Source organism: Pseudopipra pipra, chromosome 3 (assembly GCF_036250125.1).
Source record: "Pseudopipra pipra isolate bDixPip1 chromosome 3, bDixPip1.hap1, whole genome shotgun sequence".
NCBI classification, from domain to species: Eukaryota; Metazoa; Chordata; class Aves; order Passeriformes; family Pipridae; genus Pseudopipra; species Pseudopipra pipra.
In genome coordinates this window covers 100430793-100446539 of record NC_087551.1, presented here as the reverse complement: position 1 = coordinate 100446539, position 15747 = coordinate 100430793, and the positions used below count along the sequence as shown (strand labels likewise).

Here is a 15747-nt window from a genome sequence, read left to right as displayed (position 1 = left end):
CTGGTCAACAGAGGACAAACCCTAAAGATATCCTTTTGCCTGGGTTTTCCGGTGTCTGGAGTAAAAATACAAAGTTCCCAGCACATTTGATCTTGTAGGAATGAGAAAACTTTCCTGCCCATAAGGCTGGTAAAGGTTGGGAAGTCAAGCAAACTCTGCACTTAGTGAAGTAAAGGAAATTACAGTACTCTGCCTGAACTGTAGCCCTGTAGAGTTAGCTGGGAGTTCACGATCAGCATGCTCCCAGCTTCCAGCTAGCCCATGTATTTCATCTAGAACTATGAGGAATGGCAGCAGTACTGGCTTTTAATAGGAAAAAAGTGCTGGAAGAACTTACTCTCAAGGCTAAAAATGTTAAAGAAATTCTTAGAATCCTTTAAACCAAGTCATAATCATGATAACACCATTCATCATAGCAATTTCCCTCCCCTGTTTCCCCTCCCCCCCATCAAGCCAGCCTCTTTAAACACAACTCTTCCTGCTGTATAAAGTCATTCAATGAAAGATTTGATTACTGCTGTCTGTATTATTTTTTCAGGGTGCTACCATAATAGAAATCAACACAGAGAAATCGGTAATAATCACACATGTTTCATATTGGTTCCCATGTGGAAAACATTTCAAAGGTGTCAGTGCCTGGAAAAGCTGATGGTTTCATTGAATATCAGAATGAAACTCCAAGGCAAACCCTGAGGAGAGATTAACACTTGGAAGTATAAAATTCAGGTAGTAATGAGAAGCCAGGTGTTCACTGTCAAGGATTCCAAGTTTCCCTAATTATGGGCAAGTATCTAACTTTAACTGCTTTTCTCAGGTGAGCTAGTAATCCTTTGTTGACAAAGATTTATAAAGAGAAAAAAATAACAATAGGAAAAGAAAAAGAAATATGCCTCTGTTTGGTGCTATGGAGAAAATATTACACAAGCAGCCCTATTTCTAACTAAATTAAGATGAGAGAGGGAGTTGGAAGTCATGTTGCACCCACAGTGATCATTCTGCAAATTGCAATATGGATCTAGAATTTCATGTTAATTACATTTTATTTGAAAAGTGCTGCACTACACAGTATTTTCCACAGCAGTGGAGGCTTGATTCTGCTCTCAATTATGTAGGTGTAAAGTGAAGTATCTCCAGTGAAGCTAATGAAGTTAGAGCAGTTTAACACTGAAATGAGGAAGATTACAATAAGGCCCTAGAGCCTGCAATATAGCTACTGCAGTTAATGATCATTACTGCAGAATGCTGTAGTCTGGTAATTATTTCGTTCATGCAGGTAGAAAGATACACAAAATTGGCACTGATCATGTCTGTAAGAGAAATAGTCCAAAATTCTCCAGCTTAATATTATCTCTCCAAATTGCTTTGCATATTTCTTCTTCTGCGTATTGTGGTTCTGTGCAGACAGAAGCGTGTTCAGATTTTGAGGAGGCTGATTTAAAAGGCTGCATGGAAGCAGAGTATCAAAGTGTCAAAACTGTGCCTTCTGTTTCATTAATCCTTTAGGCTTCTCTAATGTCTATTGCCATTATGTGGAGAGCCCATTACTTTGGATTCTTTTGGAGTGTCTTGATGCAGACTTTAAAACAGAACAACTTAGTCTTAGTTCAAACCACTGTCCAAGTCTTCGTTTACCGGTCCCAGTGTTAAGGGCCAGCCAGGCTTTCCTGAGCACCATGTGGGGGTGTGTTTAGGGCCATAAAGTGGACCTGAGTTCTTACTCCTGGACTGGTGAATGCAGCAGGCCCCAGTAAGACTTTATGCTGGACAGGACAATAGTGGCAATAGCATCCAGCTGGCCCATTGTCTGAGTGTCTCTGAGCCACCAGCCCAAATGTCCTACCTAGAGAGGCCACAGGACCAGGGGAGCAAGGGTGCAAGGGAGCTGTAGGCAGCTAGAACATGGGCTGGCTTCTGCCCAGGAACAAGCTCAGTGTAGCCTTGGAGTGATATGCAGGAAAAAGGCATTAGGCATTAGGATTAAGGCACCTAGCATTTAAAATCATACTTCGACATAGTCTAAGTCTATATCCACTGCCAACCTCTTTGTTAGTATAGCTATCTAGTTTTTTAGTATATATATATATTCCCCATATATTAATATATTTATTTTAAAAAGGCCTATCTTTTTTTGTGACTGTATCTCTTAAAAACTCCCATGCTGTTTTCTCCATCCAGGTAACACAAGCTTAACACCAATGTTTATAATGAATTTTGAGCATATGACAACATATCAATGACAACAGGAGAACAGATAATTTGAAAAGATATAATTAAAAGATTACTACAGTCAGATAAACTGTTTTCAGCAATACTGCAGTCCAGGTGTAGGCAGATTTCACAATAATTGTAACATCCGCTACATTTGGAGAGGGAGTTTTCAAAGGCATAAGGAGTGAAAAGGTCACCAGCTCAATTCAGCTGGGAGAAGGGAGGTTGTCTTTATGTGTCTTTCAGGCTCCTGAAGATTGCCCACTGTTGTACTTAACACTGGGGATGGCAAGTCCAGAAATTTTTCTGTAGCTGTACTTTGACAGGCGCACTTCTGCCATTCTGTGTTTGGAGGTGTTGAAATGCTGCTGACTTGTTTGTCACAATATTACTCCTAATGCCTTTTAAAAATTACTGTGTGTTGTCTGTTCTTTCTTCTCTCTCAAGTGATGGCAAATTAGAGGGGAAGCATATAAGGAGATGGATTTGCCTTTGCAAACAACTTTGGTAGGAGGCAGGCAGGGACTGGGATAGTTTAATACCATAGGGCTTACTCCTTTTCCTTTGCCTTTCTCTGAGTGGAAGTGTACTACTTCACCTCTCCCCAAGTAGAAAGACAGCACAAAACCTCATCAGACAAATGGTTATAAATTTCTTCTCGTTAGTACTCATCAAGTACCCAAGCAACTGAATTCTGAGACACACCTCTTGAAAGGGAAGCCAGCTTTATCTGTGGGCTAAAATGCAGCTTTGTCCTCAGGAAGGACATCACAGCTCAGTTTAGAAGCACAAGCTGGAAAAGGCATACTGCACATGTTCGTCATATAATCTATCTCCTAGGATGCACGACTTGAAAAGAGTTTGTATGTCACTGCAATATGTCCCCTTGTTTATCTTCCAGACAGACTTCATGTATCATGTTGATAAATTGGGCAATGCACAGGGCCAGTTCCCTCCTACTGAGGTGAGTGGGAGCTGCATGGTGCCTGATACCAAAGCTAGGGAATTATTTAGATTGACTATCATAGCTGAGTGCATGCCAGGCTTGTTTTATTCTCCTTGACAGATCTCTTGGGGAGTTACAGAACTGAGGGGTGACTGAGTTTCCATAGCAGAAGAAAGTACCACTTGCTCAGCAGCACCCCATGTAGCACGCACACAGGGGTGGCATTGTGCAATTTGGGGAGCAGCCCAACTGCAGGTGCAAGAGGCTCTGGGTCCAGGGAAAACAAAATCCTCCTTATTCTGCTGGAGCTATTGCCCAGGGTTTATCCTTTTTAGCATTTGTCCTGGAGGGTTGCTTAAGGCATTACTGTCACATAAACAATTATTAATAATGATTCAGGAGCTATATTACTCTGTGTAAAAGTAAACAAAACCAAATAAGGCTGATCTCTTGCAATACTACTTGTCGTTTCCTATGGGGACTGGTATGTATCTTCCAGCCATAAAATAATTAAATCTCACTGCTTTCCAGTGGTGAAGGAACTGAACACTGAGGCTTTGATCTTCATATAGCTAGTATCTTTGGGGGTCTGTGTCCAAATATTAAGATAATATTTTACTAAAATGACTTTTATTTTTATTTTTGTTTGAATACTCAAACAAAAAATTTCAAAGCCTGTTCAATGTCAGTGCAGTGAACAACACTCATACACCTGAACTCTGCTTCACTTGTTCCTCACATCTGTGGAGTGAATAAAACAGTGACCATTTTCTTCCTCTGGAATCCAAAGCTTTACAGCGAGCAGTGTGTCCCAGCAGCTGCTGACCAGCGCGCATCTCTTTGTGTAGCCCATCTGCAGCACTATGCTGTATGTCTGTCATCTCTCAGGGGCTCACATGGAGAAGGCCTTATGTGCAGTCTCCTGCTGGGGTTTGTCCCCCAGCACTTGATATTTGCCCCAGGAACATTCCCTTGCTGTAGTGCAGGCACAGTATTGCCTCGTGTGATGTATGAATGATTTGCTTTGCTGATGGATATTGTACTGTAATGGATGGACCTGTTCAAATGTAACGAATGCTGCTGATCAATGGGTTCTACAAAATCGTACAGGATAGCATCCCACTTATGTGTTTGGGAATGCGAGGGAAAGTAAGTCTGAATAGGTATGGGTGGAAGGTTATAGAGGGTGTATGGTTGTGTGGCTGTGTGTCTTTTGTTGCTGACAGTATTCTGGTACAACAGACATAGCTCTAACTCCAAAAACCTTCCTAGCATCTGGCTAACAAACACATTAATTTTGCTTCAGTTCTGTCAGAAAACAAGGAGTTAGCCCAAATGCTATCATCATCATAAGTGCAGCTTGGAAAAGGAGGCAGAAAAGTCACTAATTCCTTCTGAATTCAGCCTGGTGATGTGGAGAGAAAAGAGTGTGTGGCCAAGAAGAAAAACATAGGAAAAATTTTAGCTTGAGAATTGGTGATACTGAACATAAAGAGAAAAACCACAAGAGAATAGAAGCAAAGATAATAAAAAATAAGGTGCCAGAGCCAGACTCAGATGCTCTCTCTCCCATTAGAGATGACCTAACCAACACGTGTGGCATCACTGGAGAGGTATGTAGGCAGGTGTGACTCAGAATCAGTTCAAATGCAACCTGTTGCTCTATCCAAGATGAAAATTAAAATATAGGAATGAATAAATATATGTTGTACCTGAATTAGTAATTACAAGGGACTGATTCCAACATGCCTTAGGGATTTAGCCGTGGAAATACCACTGACCTTCAGTAGTGCTTATGCACCTACATTCCTCAGGGGCTTTAGAAAATCTGTGTGTTTGTAGTGGGCTCAAGAGAAAAGCCCACTGCTATTATTATAATGTGAGTTAGATTTTGAGATCCTGTAATGTACTCCATTTTATACAAATTTGCACAGTAGTATTTGTCAGGTCAGGGTTGTTACCATCAAAGAGGAAAGTTCAAATTGGTGTAAATTACTGAGACTTAACATTGTACTTTGAATTATGACTTTTTTTATTTACATGAGAGTGTCCTTTCTGAGTCACATCTGGTTTTTGTGCTGTTTACAAACTGCTCTAAAAAGCTGAGCTGAGAATATTTGCAGTCAGTTCAGTATGTCAAACAGAGGAATAGAATTTAGCTCTATTTAGCTCTAACATGGTTATTTATGTAGCAGGCATGTTGGCCAACTAAAAGAATGAAAGCTGACTGGCATGAAAATAACCAGTCTGCTCATACATGAGTCTTGCAGTGGTCCCAGCAGGAGCTTGAAAAGGATTGTGTATATTGTAAGATGAAGGGTGCATAGTTAATGCACACCAGAGTTGACCATTTGTGGGGCTTCTTAATGCTACAAATCCCACATGATGGTGAGGCTGTGAAAGAAAGGGCAGAAATCTTAGAAATCACAGAATGGGTAAGGTGGAAGGGACCACAGTGATCCAAATTCCCTGCTAAAGCAGTGTCATCCTAGAACACATTGCACAGAATTGAGTCCAGACTGTTCTTGAGTATATCCAGTGAGGGAGACTCCACAATGTCTCTGGGCAATCTATTCCAGTGCAGTCACTTGCACACTAAAGAAGTTCTTCCTTATATTGAAGTGGAACTTCCTGTGCATCAGTTTCTGCTCTTTTGCTCTTGTCCCATTGCTGGGCACCACCGAGAACAGCCTGGTTCCATCCCATCTCAGTCATCGTTTCTCAAGTCTGAACAGACCCAACTCTCTCAGCGTTTCCTCGTAAGAGAGATGCTCCAGTCCTCTAATCATCTTCATAGCCCTCCACTGGACCTGATTCAGGAGCTCTGTGTCTCTCTTGTACTGAGGAGCCCAGAACTGGACACAGAACTCCCAATGTGGCCTCACTAGGGCCGAATAAAGGGGTAGGATCATGTCCCTCAACTTGCTGGAAGTGCTCTTCCTACTGCACCCCAGGAGAAAGAACGAACTCAGGAAGCTACAGGGGTGTGTCCACGCTCTGGGAGCACATGGCTGTTGGTACTGAGTATGGGCTGGTGAATCAAGTTTCCAGTTTAATCTTAAAATGCAGAATACATATAAGACGACGTATAGCTCTATGGACTGTGCACACCCAAAGATAAATTAAGGGAAGATTACATGTAGAACAAATTACAGTTGGGAAATAAGGTAATCAGATGTGTCAATACATCAGTATCGTGACAGCCACGTCTTAATCTGATGCCTGCAGGCATATCCATAGGCACATGTACTGTGAGAACTATTACTTGATCACATATAATGATTTTCCGTAAAGGTGCCTACATCATTTATGTAATAGCATGGACAGAGATTGCTGGATGAGACAGATGATCAATAATTAGTTTTAACCTTTTTTTCTTCAGAAATGAGTATTTGTTATTTTCTGCTGTCCAGTCCTTTCTCTAATGACTTTAAATCTATTGGACAATCCAATCTAACCTTGACATGGGGAAGGTGGGGATAGTGTGTGTCCTCAAAACCTTGCTAAGTTGGCTCAACCAGCATATTAGGCATCAGAGAATCACTCAGAGTGAAGCAGGTTCAGTTAATAGTGCATTTCACAGTCAATTTGGGTTTGTCACTCTTAGTGCTCCTCATAGAATCATAGAATCATAGAATAGATTGGGTTGGAAAAGACCTCCAAGATCATCAAGTCCAACCCCTGATCCAACTCCAATTACTATATCATGGCACTAAGGGTCACGTCCAATCTCTTTTTAAAAACCTCCAGGGATGGTGAACCCACCATCTCTCTGGGTAGGCCGTTCCAATGCCTGATAACCCTCTCTGTAAAGAATTTCTTCCTAACATCTAACCTAAACCTCCCCTGGCAGAGCTTGAGCCCATGTCCCCTTGTCCTATTGTTGGTTGCCTGGGAGAAGAGACCAACTCCCACCTGGCTATAACCTCCCTTCAGGTAGTTGAAGAGAGTGATGAGGTCGCCTCTAAGCCTTCTCTTCTCCAGACTAAACAACCCCAGCTCCCTCAGCCTCTCCTCATAGGAACTTGTGCTCCAGTCCCTTCACCAGCCTCGTTGCTCTTCTCTGGACCCGCTCCAGCACCTCAATATCCTTCCTGAACTGAGGGGCCCAGAGCTGAACACAATACTCAAGGTGTGGCCTCACCAATGCAGAGTACAGGGGAAGGATCACTTCCCTGGTCCTGCTGGCCACATTGTTCCTGATGCAGGCCAGGATGCCATTGGCCTTCTTGGCCACCTGGGCACACTGCTGGCTCATGTTCAGCCTCCTGTCGATCAGGACCCCCAAGTCCCTTTCCGCCTGGCTGCTCTCCAGCCACTCTGTGCCCAGCCTGTAGCGCTGCAGGGGGTTGTTGTGGCCAAATTGCAGGACCCGGCACTTGGCCTTGTTGAACTTCATTCCATTGGAGTCAGCCCATCTCTCCAGTCTATCCAGATCCCTCTGCAGAGCCCTCCTGCCTTCCGGCAGGTCGACACTCCCTCCCAACTTGGTGTCATCTGCAAATTTGCTGATGATGGACTCATATGCATTCCCAGCAGCAGGCATACACCAGATAAGGAATTTTCGCAGTGCCATGGCTTTTCTTTTGGCAACTGCTACTCTTATCAGCCAAGTCCCTTGCAATAACAAAGTAAGCTTTAAAATGATAAAGTAAAAGATAAGTGTTATTATTTATATGCAATGGAAGAGGACCTAAATATACAGTGCCAGCAATTCTGTGTGTTTCTATAATAATTTTTATAAAATGAGACACAATTAGATTTTTCTGATGGGACAAGCACTTGCCATTCTAAGAGAGAACTAAGTCAGAACCACTGACAGGACCATCCATCCTGTGACTGTGGGAATGCAAGTCTTGCAGTACTGCTCTTTTGCACTGTTGTGTTGTATGAGTGCGTCTCTGTTAGAACATGTGTTGTTTTGTGTGACTTGCCTCACTTGTTGTAAGCCTTTTTGTCTCTACATAATACAGTGGACTCAGATGAGGCTGGAAACTGAAGAAACTCGGAATATATTACTGCATTGTCAACACAGAATGTAAATTGTGCAAAGGTGAGAACCTTGGCATTGAGAGAATTGGAGAATATCTTACTCCACTTAATAGCGGGCTACAATAAGAAGTGGTCTGTCCCCTGTCAGTATCTGACGGTGTCTCTTGTACTCCCTTGCATCCACCTTTCTTAAACTTAATTCTTGAAGCCCTGCAAACTCCTCACCTTCCATGATCCATCTCACAATACCAAGGCAGGCTGATGGAGTAAAGCAAAGCTTTTTCCTTTAGCACCTAAGTCTCTCTTCATCTGTTTTTTTATATTTTTTTGCCCTTTTCTCCATGGGTAAGACTCTTTGTGGTGAATATTTCTCAGACTACTCTAATGGGCCTATCTAAGGGAGAAAGGAAAAAGGAATAAAACAGCCTAGGCATTAAAACTTTTGCAAAGATGAAACCAAGAGAGTATTTATCACAATAAAATACAGTAGGATGAACAAAAGAATCACTCTGAAACAACTTGTTGGTGTGGCTATCTCCTTGATGTCAGAAGTTATTAATTTGTGGAAGTTTTTATGAGATTAGAATACTATTTCTCGTATTTTGACTACTTCTATTAAACCTGTCAGCTCAAAATTGTCAAGATTTATGAAGTAATTTCTAATTGGTCTAATTTACTTATATATACCACACTGTCATCTATAAAATCTACTAAAAGATATAAAATACCTTGGTCTAAACTGGCAGTTGAAAGCTGCAGTACAAAGCTTATCTGTCCTTATACAGAAAGCCTTCAGGTACATGATTCTTTTCATTGCTTATATGGCATTCTGTCACATATATACTCAAATCTGCAACTTCATGTAAAGTATAACTATCGAAAGTGAGAGAAAAAGAGACAGAAGACTGCAAATGTTTTGCTAATATGGTGATGAAGCTGAAACTCTTCTTACAAAGCTAATACTGAGCTATTTCAGGTTTTAGATGCACGTAACATTATGCAGTCAAAATGAAGATGCCTTATCCCATATTGCACTGCTTTTGATATAAATAAAATTTATGTGCAATCTTTTATTTAATTTCATAAAATTAATCCAAGAGCAAAACTGCATGTTCTTGCGTGGCAACATAACTTTGTATTCATGGCTGATTTTTTTCCCCTTAACACAGAAAAAAAATGTGGGTTGATGTGGTGTCCTAACACAATAGGGGCTAATGAATAGAGCTTGCTGCACTCAAGAGACTGCAGTTCAATTACTAGTGGTGCCAATCAAGTCAGAAATATTAACCATAGTAACAGCAGTTTTGAGTTACATGGAATGAGGCAGTGGTTTCTTGGGGAAGATCGCCTCATGGGAGGGAAAAGGATGCTCACAGCAAGAGTGGCAGGTCAGAGATTGCTTCTTTGTGGCAAAGGAAAGACTCAACTCATGCTACAGAGAGCTTTCTGCTGCTTGTGTACCTTTTCATTGCAAGTGCACCTGGGAGCTCATAACCTCTAAGTGTGACTGACTACATGATCTGTACTATATGCAACCTATAGAACAGGATTTCCTATGTATAAGTGTACAACATATTAGTTAATTATGTGAAAGATAAATTTCAATGCAGATTAGGTCCTAAGCAGGAGTAAAATGTTGCTGAAATCAGTGTGACTGGGCTGAATTACACCAATTGATTCTGTAGCCTTTTATGAGGATTTACTTAATATAGTGCATTTGTTCTACTGGCTGATGATCAGAGTGAGGATCCCTTGATGTGATACAATGGCAGTGTTATGTATTAGTAGCATGAACAGGAAGCAGCTGGCGTCCTGTTCAGAAAACAATCTCAGTTTTTATTGCAGAGAACAATATTGGAAAACAGTGTGTGTGTATGATGGGTCTAATCCTTAAAAACACGTGAGTTTGGATACTGTCCCTTTTAATTGACTAGTCACTTCTGGACTAAATCTAGATTTGTCTCTTTTCACAGAAAACTGTTCTGCTGTTGGTCCTCCGGAATACAGAAAAAACTGGCTGGAGACCCAAAGTGGCTATTTTGCACCTGCCTGCTGCCTCTCCCTCTCTTCCAGCTGGTGAGTATGCTCAGTTGTGCAGTGCTTTTCCCCTTCTCTTATTCATGAAGAGATGGCACATCTTTTTGGTCAGCATCACTGAAACATTTCCTATTTTTTGTCTTGGATGCCATTAAAACAGCCAGCTGTTAGGGATGTTTACTGTGTTGTTGGAGCTTAGCTCCATTGTTAACTCAAACTTCTGTAAAATTTAGTATAGGTTTCTTAAGAACTGAATAGTAATAGCAGCCTATAAGTGAATTTGAATGTTTGCAAAGCTGGTGAAAATAAAATGTATTTAATACCTTTTCTGAAGATTTTGGAACATGCAGTAACTATCATGATGTCTCTCTGTAGGACAAATAGGTGTAGTACTTGGACAGGGCAGCTGTATCATAGAGATTCCTCTTGTGTAGTTCAGGCATTTGAAATGTAGTCATCTCAGTTCATTCTCACCACCATAGGCCCTTCTTGCAGACAAACACTATGTAGAAGGATGTTTCACCTCAACTGCCTTAAAACCTGTCCCAGGTTAAGAGGAGCAAATATCTCCAGAAATGGAGCTCAGGGACTCTTTGTCAACCCATGTTTGGGCCCTAAAGCGAGGTGACATGAAGTGGCTTTGTGAGTGTGTCCTGACAAGGCAGGAAAACTAGTAGCAAATTAAGTGAGGGCTGGCAAGGCTGTCAAGTAACTGAGTCTCTGTGTTCTGGCTGCCAGGAAGTTGAATCTTAATTCCTTTTCAAAATATTGTCTATTTGACCTGAGATAGGGTCACTTTCCATCATTATCTCCTTTTTACCCCTCTTCCTCCTTCCATGCTTTGTCTGTCTTGAGTATTGATCATTTATACAGCGTGGGAGACAGTCCCCCTGTTCTCCTGATAAAGACTGAATCCTGGTGTCTTGTAGTAGAAAATGTGAGCCCTCTGGTTAAGATATCCTGGCAAAAATGCTCCTAAGTCATTACTGTTTCAATTGCATAAATTAGTTTATCAGTGGAAGAGGATGAGAAGCCACTTTCACATTTCTTGAAGCAATGCCCCAACCACTGGGCTAAACTGATTTACTCACTGAATTGATGAATAACCAATTAATGTGAGACCCATCAGAAACAGATTGAGGAGGTTAGTGCTTAGGTTCACTGGCTGTTGTTAAGACATTTGCTGGAAAAGTGTGAGATTTTAACATAACATTCAGGTCATGTTATGACTGGTTCAGAGCAGTACCTGAGGCCAAGGTAGTCTACCGGCTCAGTAGCCATCAGACTGCTGGGCTATTTTCTTGTCAATTCAAGGAATATTAAAATAACAGTAGAGAGTGGCTGAATAGTCTTAATGCCTAGTTCAATGTCTAGGGCATTCTCTTTGGAGAAAAGTGGTTTGGGTTAAAATTGTGTTTAGTGAAGGACAGTATGGAACCAGTCTCATGTGTCTGGGCAGAGCTGTAATTACTGGAAGAGAATAAGTAATCAGAGTGATAGCAGCATTATTAGCATCTAGCTCTCAAACTCTTATTGGATTCGTTCAGTGCAAATCCAGAAATAATTTCAGTATTACCAAAAGTATACTTTTTGGTAAACATTATGTATTATTTCACCTGATCTTGATTTGTCATGTAATCAGCCCACAGCATCTATTGAGTTGCTAGTAATGGCTGCTTAATAGGCAATATATGAAAATATGGGAAACAAAAATTTGGAAACCATGCACCCTAAATTGCATCTCGATGATGAATTATCTAAGATCTTCATTCCTTTACTTTCTCTTTTTCTCCTTCTCTAATGAATCTTTATCAAATAATCTCAGCCATTTTGGCAGACCCATAATTGCAATATTCTCCATGGTAAAATTTGTTAATCTGTAAAGCAAAAGGCACTATCTCCATTTTTTTTCTTCTTTCCCTCTCCTCAGCTCCTGTCTGCCATATGAAGAAAAGTACTCTCTAACCAACAAAGTATTTCTGGTAGAATATGGATTTAATAACAGGGTAAATTTTATTTCTGATCTTACAGTTAAAGTTAGTTGAACGATATTCAGGCCAGATCTACTATCAACAGTATATCTTTTGTTATTAATAATATTGCACTCTCTGTAAGGAAAGAAAGTATCTCCATAACAACCAAAAAATCCCAACAGGCCAACCAACAAAATAAAAATTGAGGACCTTGAATCTAGTGTAAGCCTCAGAAATTGTTCTTCATGTTTGTTTTTTTTTCTTTTTTTCCCTCTTATTTAGAAAGGTTAGGACAATAGTTTTCCTTCAGAAAATGTTCCCTTCAAACAATATGAGCTACTCAATTATTTCCTTGTCTGAAACCACAGTTCATGATTCCCAACATGATTTCACTGGGCCTTTTAAACGATTGCAGGTTACAAGCTTTCAATAATGTACATCCTTGGAAAAGATACTTTAGCTTCAATATGAGGTTTATTACTGTCTTGTGTCTGAGTAGTCACTTACAATACTCATGCTAGAATGACAGCAATATAATGTGCTTTGTTGAAATATGCAGGATGTTCCCATGCATGGAGCTAAGTTATTCTTTTAACAGGTGAAAGTAAATTCTGTGGTATAAACAGGAAAGAATGTGAGCTTCACAGAGATGACACACCATGAGCTTAGAGGCTGGTGAGCCTGGCCCTCGGCTGGCATAAAAATGAAAGAATTACTGTCTTGAAATCAGCGTAAAGACGCAAAGTGAACATGAGGCAGAAGCAGATTAGAGGAGTGTGAAAATGGGAATTGCCTTATTGCTGTGACAGTAACTTACCTGCATTGCAGGTATTTTAGGAAAACAGGATGTCAGCACCCCATGTGAATGAAGCTGCACGTCTCTAGGAGGGCAAAGCAGTGTCTCCTTGAGGCAGGAGTGGGACAAACTATGGGCTGTCTTTATCTTACCACATGGCTTTCAGCTGAAATGCTTTCTGCTCCAGAAGCAGCTCCTTATTTTAGAAGATTCAGTGTTTTCTTGTGCCTCTATCTGACTAGTTGTGGAGATGACACAGACTTTTACATCCAGTCTACTGCAGAGGAGCTGGGAACAGAAGAGCTGATACTAGCTCAGAGGAGGAAAACAGTATAGCAGACAAAGAACAGCCAATACATATCAGGAATTTGAGGAGGATACCAAATGATTCCATTACCATAGTTATCATATACATTAAGTTTCAACACCATAGTCTTTCCTATTTAAGAGCTAAGAATGGAATATAAGATATAAAAGGTATTAAACTGGATAATGGAGAATAGATGTCAATGCAAAGAGTAAGTGTACTCACAGATCAATGTGCATGTAAATCTTCCTCGAACAGAATGTAGCTTTATTAGCAAGAAGAAGATTCCTCAGTGCTATTATTCTGCTGAACACAAGGTATTAGTCAGGCTGTTATTTTGTTATGTGTTTGACTAATTGTTGGTCTTTCCAAAGTGACAGAACCACAATCTAGGCCTTAGAACAACTTGAGAAGAGTGGTTTGAAGAGTTGCAGAGGTTTGTAAATATTAAACTGTTGTAAATGGCAGGGGAGTGATTCCATTTTTAGAAAATAAATGTGACTGCCATTATTATTAGTCATATGAAAGTCCTGGAGTTTCTTCAACAATTTGTACAGATGTATTCAATTTCAGTCAGTTTTTCTGATACATGGTGCATAATTTTCTTTAAGATACCTAAGTGGTGGTGATTAGTGGTGTGTGATGAATGGATAAGGAAACTTTACTTTAAAAGGAAGAATTCTACAGTGTTCTATATGTGAAAGTAAAACATAGAATCTCCATTGTAAATTATATGTTGCTATAGTTCCTGCTTTGTGTTATGTTGAAACACCACAGCCCAAACAACATTCAACATGTGCTATGGCTGTAAGATGTTAAAGTAGAAGCGGAGAGCCATCTGTCAGTGTCAACATCCTTAACATCCAGTCAGTTAATCTCTAGCAACCTCTGCTACAAGCTAGATTACCTTGGAAGTATGTGTGCAGTCTTTCTCTTTTAGCAGGAAGTCGATGTAAGTATGAACTTTCTTATGTAAAAACAGAAAACAGGGACTGTACTTTAAAAGCATTAGCACTGATGCTGGAATGCTTCAGCTTGTTTGGTTTACTGAGTTTTAAATGATGGCTGTTGAAATGTTTAACTCTGCCATCTTTTAGTGGCTCTGCAAAGGAAGAGCAAACCACAATATGGTTTTCATATCCTTCAAGTTGCAAGGACCTGGTTGTCATGGCTAGGCTTCGCGAATGAAGATTTAGGAAGGCTCTATCCATGTTTGTTACAGGCACACTGGTGGCTTATGAGGCCAATACGAGACAGACATATCTGATTGCAAAAGGCACAGCAGAAAGACTCCTTAGGTGGTGTATTCAGCAGGATACGATTCTTTCTGCGTTGTCTTTTCTCCTCGAGAGTGATCCTGCGTGCGTTCTCAAAGGAAACGGCAGCGTTGTAGATGGTGTGTCTCCAGGCCTCCCGATTTGAGGCCAGAGTAGACCAGTTAAGATGATCAATGTGGCCGAGGTTGAGATGTTGTTTCAGGGAGTCCTTGTATCTTTTCTTCATGGCTCCTCTCTTGCGGCAGCCGGAGGCAAGTTCACTGTATAGCAAGATCTTAGGGAGGCGGTGGTCCTTCATCCTTGAGACGTGCCCTGCCCAGCGCAACTATGTTCTCAACAACATGGCCTCAATGCTAGTGACTGCTGCTTGTTCTAAAACAGATGTATTGGTCATATAATCTGACCAGCGGATGTTTAGGATTGTACAGAGGCAGCGTTGATGGAAGCGTTCTAGGAGACGCAGGTGGTGGCGGTAGATGACCCATGATTCGGAACCGATAAGAGCAGCTAACCAGTGATCTGCTCAGACTGGAATATGAGAAGGTTAGAGCATTAGCTTCTCAGTCAGTTCAATAGAGCTGGTCTAGAGGTGTAAATGGCTGCTAGATACATGTGCTTAGCAATGCCTCATTTTCACTCTCCTATGTTAACCAGTACTGCGGGAACAACTATACCTTGTAGATGATTTTGGTGGTGATATAGGTTAACATTGATTTATTTCTATGTTATTCCTATGGAACTGCAGGACTGTCTCTTAATATGGATGAATGAAGACAGAAGTCAGACTTTGACAGACTATATCCAGTAATGAAAGGTGGATGAGTTCCATCAAAAATTCTGAAGATTCATACAGGACTTGTATTCCTTTCCTTGGCTTACTTCACCTTGCTTTGCTTTCCTTTCCACATAGAAATCAAGCAGAGGATGGAATCACAACATCTAGACTGGCATCACAAAATCAGAGCAAAAGATGTATCTGTATGCATAATGGCAGACTAAGATTTATCCAGTGAAACAATGCAAGCCTAGAAGGTGAGAGGAGGTGACAAGAGGCAACCTTCCATCTCTTATCTTTATCAGAATGTTTCAGTGTCTAGAAACAAATGTAGATGCATCCCAGGACATGTAAACAGCCAGCTTGGTGCTCCCTAAGCACAGAATAATCTAACATTGGTTGTCCTTAGATGAAGTTTGTAAGAAATTAAACAATA

The 15747-nt window shown here is 40.8% G+C and overlaps 1 long non-coding RNA gene across 2 annotated transcripts in view; it reads left to right on the top strand.

Moving 5' to 3' along the window:
- LOC135412083 (uncharacterized) overlaps positions 1–15747 on the top strand; it is a 68422-nt gene that overhangs the window by 12112 nt on the left and 40563 nt on the right. For both annotated transcript variants that reach the window (XR_010429495.1, XR_010429494.1), the window contains exon 2: positions 10120–10222. This is a non-coding gene — a long non-coding RNA (uncharacterized LOC135412083). The remainder of the gene's footprint in view (positions 1–10119; positions 10223–15747) is intronic.